Raw genomic sequence first — 7,831 nt, 5'->3', positions numbered from 1 at the left:
AACGATGATAATAATTCAATAATATTATTTGTAAGCATACACATGAATTGGCTTGAGTCGTGCTAGGCACTATCCTAAGAAACTATTTCAACAATGTGAAATGTTTTTCCCAGGATTAAACAAGCTCATCTCTATTTATTTAGAGGATACATGAATCAACAAAATTAAATAATAAATCAAACAAGTTAGAATAAACCGGAGGGAAGAAATAATAACAACAGATAATGATTTTGCCAATAGTGAGAATAATAATTATAGAAATGATTAGCTAAAGAAGAAAGCAATGATTAGCTAAGAAAGTGTAAAAAAGACCCATTTTTTGTTGATATCATACGGATGACAAGAAGGCTATTTATAGAGGTACTTGGGGTCTTCTTAAATTTCCAAATGTTTGATTGCATGAAAGATGATTGCCACTTGTTTATGGATTAGCTATTTGGCTACATATCTTCATGCAAAATGCCACATGATAGGTATTCATAGTCACTTGGCTTAGTAGAGCCATTTGTCACACAATCTTCTAAACCAATGCCACATGAAAAAGTCTTTTGACACATTACCAACAATTATCAACAATAATGTCTATACATATAGCTACATGCAGTCAGAGGCGGAGTGAGAAGCCCAGTTATGGGTTTAGTTAAACCCAGACACTTTAGCTAAAACAATATAATGTGCTAAATTTTTTATTAAATACTCTTAATCTTAAATGTAGAATTTAGTTATTAGCACTTAAAGCCGTTCTAAAATTTATTTTTAAAGTTGAAATTTTGGTTCCGTCGCTGCACATATTTTATCATTCTAATCTAAATTGATCTTCCATGTTGGGTTGTCTAGTGATATAGCTAAATCGTCGCTTTTCAAGATATTATTGAATCTTTGCTTGTACGAGTTTACTCATGTTGTTTGCGCGAAATAATGTTAGACAATGTAAACTATTCTAACTTATAATACTTTCCGATTGAAACATGTAATACACAGGTATAGATAAAGTATAAAGCAAATGAGATTTGTATTAGAATAAAATATATCATCGTAAGCTAGTAGTCTAATTCAAATAATCCACTCCCTCGCTATCCACAACAATAAGTATGCACATAAATTTGGTTAAATTTCTGTAAAGCCAATTTTGACAGCCATATGAAGGGAAAAAAGAATATGATAAAACTTATGCCATCCTTTGACATGTACCTACTGCAACTACTTTGTGAATATGCAGTATTACTCCTCCCTTGTGCAGGTAGATATTTTATTTTCGATAGACCTTCGGTTCAAAGCGAGTATCGCTCAACAAACGTAAAAATAATAATTCTGGCATACCCGGCAGAATATGCGATTCTTATTGCCAACCTGTGACCGGGAACCTTGGGGTAACTAGTAAAGTTGCTGCTATGTGACCTATAGGTCATAGGTTCGAGCCATGGAAATAGTCTCTTGAAGAAATGCATGGCAAGACTGCGTACGATATACCCTTGTGATCTGGCCCTTCTCGGACCCCGCACGCATATCAGAAGTCTAGTGCACCGGGCTGCCCTTTACGAAAGTAGATGGGGCGTAAAAAAGAATAGCAGAATGCGGATAAGATTATGCGTTCTTACATAATAAATTCAATACAAGGAACAAAAATTGCTTATATATATATGCAAGAATTTCTATAAAGCTAGTAGCAGTGTTGTTATAGGCTTGCTTAAAGCGCACTTAAGCTCTAAAGCTTAGCGTGCGCTTCGCCCCGCGTAATTGGTGTTTTAGTGTGGTGTTAAGGCGCCAAGGTTTATACACCTTCGCTGGTGGGTTCTGTCTTTAAGTTAAACTTGTTAATCGGGCCGGGCTGACTTGTTTTTAGCCCGATTCGGCTCGGGTCAGCCCGGTTCGGCCCGACACTGTAGCATATAAGGCGGGCTGGGACGGGTTGGACGGGGAGCGGATTTTAGATGGACACATTTTGGATACCGGTGCACCGGAATCCGCTAAGCCTGCTAACCCATTAACGGGTTGCTAACGGGCTGCAACCCGGTTCAGCCCGTTAACGGGTTAAAATTTTTATTTATTTTTATTTATTTTTTAATTTGTGTATCGTTGCTAACAAAATTTAATTAAAAAAAATATTAGCACAGCCCGCCCGAGCCCGTTAAGCCCGAACCCGGATGGGCCCACAAAAACCCGCAAATTTCCAACCCGCTATCAGCCCGCTATCACCAACCCGCTAACCAACCCGGTCCATTAACAAATGATTTTTTTTTTGTTCAGCCCATTCCAGCCCCCTCGTTAAACACCTCTACTTTAAGTACACAATAACATTACTTAAAGGTTAATTATAGTCTTTTCATTCTTTTGTCCAATTAATTATTGTTTGTGTTTATAGTTATATTTCCTAGCATTCATTTATATTTTTTAATTTTTTTTCATGAACACTTTTTTCGCTAAAGCCTGCGCTTTTATTTTGCTTTGTGCTTAAATCTCCGACAGACTCTCGCGCTTTTCACTTTTGACTATTCTAGCGTGACAACTCTAGTTGGTAGATCCAAAAAGTTTGTATGCTAGTTTTATGAGCTCCCACTTGGGAAAAAAAATCCTCCTAGTACTTTTGGAGAAGTTTTATTTTGTGTCTCATACAACTGACACTAGTTGTATTTTTATTTCATAAATTTGTGGACTCCAATCTTACACTTTTGGGTCCACAAAAATCTGGGTCCACGAAATTGTGAGACAAAAAAGTTGCCTCATACAACTAGTGTCAGTTGTATGAGACACAAAATAAATTTTTTTTGCAATCAATCATGCACACAACGGCTAGATAAATAGACACGAGTAATAGGTATAGGGTCTTGGAAAACTCATGTTATCCAAAGCCAAAACTTAAAAAGATATGAGTAAATAATATTAGTGATGTGACAACGGCTAGATAAATAGACACGATTAATTTAGATAACCAAAAAAATTATATGGTCTTAACAAATTTTCTTTCAAGATTTTAAGTATTCTTTTTTTGGATACCATAGTATAACATTGTCTAATATTCTAAAGTTTTGAGTTAAATTTTTTAAATGTTCATATCTACTAATAAAATATTTGAAAATCAGAATCAATGTAGTGTAATGAAACAAAATATTAATGTTTTGTTAAGTTTAAAAATATCTTACTAATATAAATAATTATAACTAATAAAAAAAGTTTCGGGGGTCCTTTGTCTCTTGGAGGCTTAAAGCAGAAGCTTTAGTGGCCTTAACCTAAAGCCATCCATGACTTGTACCAAAAATAATAGTTAAAGACGACTAATGTAACAGTAGAAACATGCCTTCAATTCAATGGAGTTGAGCAAATAAAAATAAAAATAACAATAACAGGCAACCCACTAAAAACATGCCTTCAATTCAATGGAGGTGAGCTAATAGAAATGAAAATCACAAACCTAACCATCTACTTAGACAGTTAAACTAATAAACCAAGCTGGCCAAACAAAATTAACAAAAAAAGTCTCTTTAGGAATAGCAATATCGGTCAAAACTCTCCTTCAGCAACTGTCTGTCCAGAATGTAAGAATGTCATGACTGGAGACCTAAGACAAACAATAATAGTTAAAATACAATTAAAGGTGTGGTCAATTTATAAAGCACGGAGAATAGTAAACAAAATACATACTAACATATAACGCGAATGGAAACTAAGCAAATTGCAGCAATAGACAGAAGAACAACTAGTATAAGCGCGGAACTAACATATTGATAGTATTTAGACGATACTGCAGATGCTAAACACCTCTCCGCAAAGCTAACAAGAAGGTCCACTTTAGAACGAAGATGGATTCACCCCCAAAATTCTTGTCTCTGACTAGCCACTGCAATTCAGCAAGCAAGAAAGCCCTAATCTATATTTATACTATATTAAAAACACGAATGCCCTTAACAAAATGTCGTTCACCTTTCTTACCCTTTAAAATTAGACTTTATATCGGATAAAATTGTAATTTAATTATTTACCTAATTTAGGATTTTAAAGTAAGAAAAAATTTATTTATTGAATCTTTCTTAATTTAAGCTATCTAGAAACTCCTAATATTTAGGAATCTAAATTGAGAAAAATTTGTCGTTTTTTCTTTATCCTACCTGATGTGATTATGGGAAATAACATCTTTACCTTCTTAAAGTAGGAGTAGTATTTGTGTATACAATGTCCTCTACAGACCCCACTTATGTAACTATAGTGAGTATATTATTATTGTTGTTACTGTAGACTTAGCAGCTTTAGTAGAGTGAAATAAGAATCACATAGCCAACTCTAAATTACTCAAAATTGAGGCATAGCTATATTCTATTAGGAGAGGAAATTATCTATTATGATATACAGTCAAACCTCTCTAGAACACCCTCGTATGTTCCGAAATTTCTTGGCTGCTATAGTGAAGTGTTGTTATAGAGGACATATATTATAACATAATGTAATATTCAGTTTCGAGAATTACTCGACTTTTATAGTGAATGTCTATTATATAAGGATGTTGTTATAGAGAGGTCTGACTGTAATATAAAAACTTTTAGTCTTGCTAAATAGTGCTTGCATGTCTTAAAAATTACATAGAAAATTAGGAAGGGAGAAAAGGAAAAGCGTAGAGGGAATTGAACTCACAAACATTGTGCGAAAGACCTAACTATAAGGGTGTGTTTGGTATGAAGGAAAATATTTTCAGGAAATATTTTTTAATTTTTCCATGTTTCGTTGGCTTAAATGTATTGGAAAATATTTTCCTCATTAACTCATTTTCCTTCAATTGGAGAAAAATATTTTCCCTATCAAGAGAAGGGAAAATATTTTTCAAACTTTTCCACCATATTCTCCATCCCACCAACCCACTCCCCCACCCCTACCCATGCGCCCACCCCCTCACCCTCTCCCCCATCCAAAATAAAAATATTTTTAATAGTATTTTCTTTTTATGTTATAGATAGATTTTTTTTCTCATTTCAACGAATGAGTATTTTCTTTTCATGATAATTTTTTTTTATTTTAACAAAAAAATTACTTTCTTTTCATGATGTAGAAAAAGTATTTTCTTTCATTTCAATAAAATGATGTAGTAAAAATCATTTTCTTTCATTTCAACAAAAAAAGCCTTTTCTTTTCATGATGTAAGAAAAATATTTTCTTTTATTTCAACAAAATGAGTACTTTATTTTCATGTTGTAGAAAGAGTACTTTATTTATCAACCAAAAAAAGAGTATTTTCTTTTTTAATTATGGAGCACAAATTTCAATATTATTTTTTGTAAAAAAGTAAAGCAGCACATTAGCTCATTTGGGTTTGTGTGAATTTTTAGAAGAATAATTAAATTTTTGAAGAAAATAAAGTACTAAAAACGTTAATTTTTTGGGGGGAGGGGGTGGGGGGAGGGGGTGGGGAGGAAACATGAGGGCTTGGGGAAGGGGAGTGAGGAAAGTAGCATAAAAAAATATTTTCCACTCTCTAACCAAACACTAAAAAATATTTTCCACTCACCAACCAAACAATAGAAAATAAGTGATAAAATGTATATGGCTAAAATCGGTGAGTTCGACTTTGTGGCTACTGTGGCACTTCACGTCCGACCTCGAGAAGCTCGAAGCAGAATTTGAAGTGTGACCCCGAGGTGCGTCCTCGAGGGAACATATCGAAGGTTCACTGTGGTCAATCTCGGAGCAGTACAAATCGATGATCGTCATGGAAAGGCGGGAAAGCTTCCAAGAATACGTGGTTAGAGCTGACCAAGTCTGCAAGAATAGTACAAATCCATTCTGAGCCATTATACAACTGTACCAATAGATTTCCTTATCATTATTAGTCATGTACTATGTTGGGATCCCCCTCCTCTCCTATATAAAGGGGGCTTTTCTTGCCTAAACATGCTCAACAATTACTCTACAGATTTATTGCTTGTTCATTTATTGTTCACTTATTGTTCCTCATTTATTGCCCATTATTAACTGCAAAAGGCTATCTTCGAGGCCTTCGATATCATTGTTTCTTCATCAATTGTTCATTGCTAATTGCCCTAACTAGACATCGAGGCCCCCTGTTCCAGCCAACTCGAGGCCCAGTCTTGCGACATCATTTGTTTGCATATCTTATTCTCTTTACTTACACTTAGCATCTATTGCCGAACAACTAGTATTGAAATAAATCACATATTTTTAGAACCACAAACAACAACAACAACCCAGTATAATCCCACTTAGTGGGGTCTGGGGAGAGTAGTGTGTACACAGACCTTACCCCTACCCTGGGGTAGAGAGGTTGTTTCCAAATAGACCCCCGACATCCTTCCCTCCAAGAACTTCTCACCTTGCTCTTGGGGAGACTCGAACTCACAACCTCTTGGTTAGAACCACAAAATCAAATATAATTATTAATACCATTTTCAAGGTAAACATAAAACCATTTATTTTTCATGAAATTCATACCAAACACACCCTAAATCTCGGTGTTTAAATGTTTGTTAAGATTCCTAATTACTACTGTTTGCACGTGTATTCTGTACTTGACCACATAACAAAATCCCAAATTGGGTTAGTTTGAACCACAATAAAAATTAAGGGATAAATGTGGATATTTTTCTTTAGGAAATAGACAAGAAGCAAATAAAAAGAATTGGGATCATATAGGATCGGGAGGATTGAACCCGACGTGAATCGAACACGCAACCTTCTGATCTGGAGTCAGACGCGCTACCATTGCGCCACGGATCCCGGATGTTAAGTTCTGCTCCTCAATTATCTTATATAAATTCTTAATTACTAAAATGTCTCCTAGTAACACTTGGACCTAACTCAGTCATACCTACATGATTTAAAATTCCATTTGGTTATATTTTTATAAGTCACACACATATTCATAAAAAGTAGTGGAACAATGATATTTTCATCATCTTAAAGATATTGTTTAGCTTGATACAAAAATAGCAATGCATTGGTTTTGCAATATAATTATATAAAGAGAAATTTTCATAAACCACTATTGTTTAGTGGTTATTAGCTAGTTAGATATTATTTACTATATTATTTTCTATAGCTATATTTTCAGGTTTTTTAGAGTATTTAAGCTACTGTATTCATGAATACAGTAGCATTTCTAGGCGTGAAACATGAGATTACAGTTAGATAGATTTTTGTATTCGACTGTATTCACGGTGTGAAACAGGGGATTACACCTAGACGGATTATTGTATTCGACTGTATTCACGATATGTATTTGTGAATACAGTAACATAAATAGCGCAATTCATGATCTATTCAGTTGTTTTTAAACGGAAAGTGAATCAATTAACATAATAGACTCCTAATATAACTCAACAAACTCAATTATAACACACAAAATTTGTATTTTCAGTTATAAAAAAAAATTCACAACCGAAAAACACCCAAAAACATAGCAATCTTCAGAGAAAATATGCTGAATATTTTTTACCAGCCGATAAATACAACAAAAATAGAGCAATTTGAATACATATATACATCTGAATACATAAATTATATTAATAAAAAAAATATATGAATACATTCATGAAATACAACGAGACAGTGAATACAATGAAATACATGGAATACAGCGAGATACATTGAAATACAATAGAAAAAAGAAAGACAATGAATACAAGGAAATACAGCGAGATATATTGAAATACATTGAAATATATTAATAGAAAATTCAAGTTGCTCAGCCCCAAACTCCGTCGTCTTTGTTCAAGAACAACCCTAATGTCGTCTCGTCGAGAGGGCCGCGATTCTGACTCGAAACGCCACTGTTCCTGTTACTACAATACCCTCACGTGCGCTTCAAAAAACCTATTCTTTACATTTGAAG

General features: G+C 34.1%; 1 non-coding gene across 1 annotated transcript; it reads right to left on the bottom strand.

Annotated features, from left to right (window-relative positions):
• Positions 1 to 6,645: 6,645 nt before the first annotated feature.
• TRNAW-CCA (transfer RNA tryptophan (anticodon CCA)) lies at positions 6,646 to 6,717 on the bottom strand. Its single transcript has one exon. It is a non-coding gene; the product is annotated as a tRNA-Trp (tRNA).
• Between the last annotated feature and the right edge of the window lie 1,114 nt (positions 6,718 to 7,831).

This window comes from Nicotiana tabacum, chromosome 5 (genome assembly GCF_000715075.1).
Source record: "Nicotiana tabacum cultivar K326 chromosome 5, ASM71507v2, whole genome shotgun sequence".
NCBI classification, from domain to species: domain Eukaryota; kingdom Viridiplantae; phylum Streptophyta; class Magnoliopsida; order Solanales; family Solanaceae; genus Nicotiana; species Nicotiana tabacum.
The sequence above is the reverse complement of the archived record's forward strand: the minus strand, read 5'-3'. Positions and strand labels throughout refer to the sequence as shown.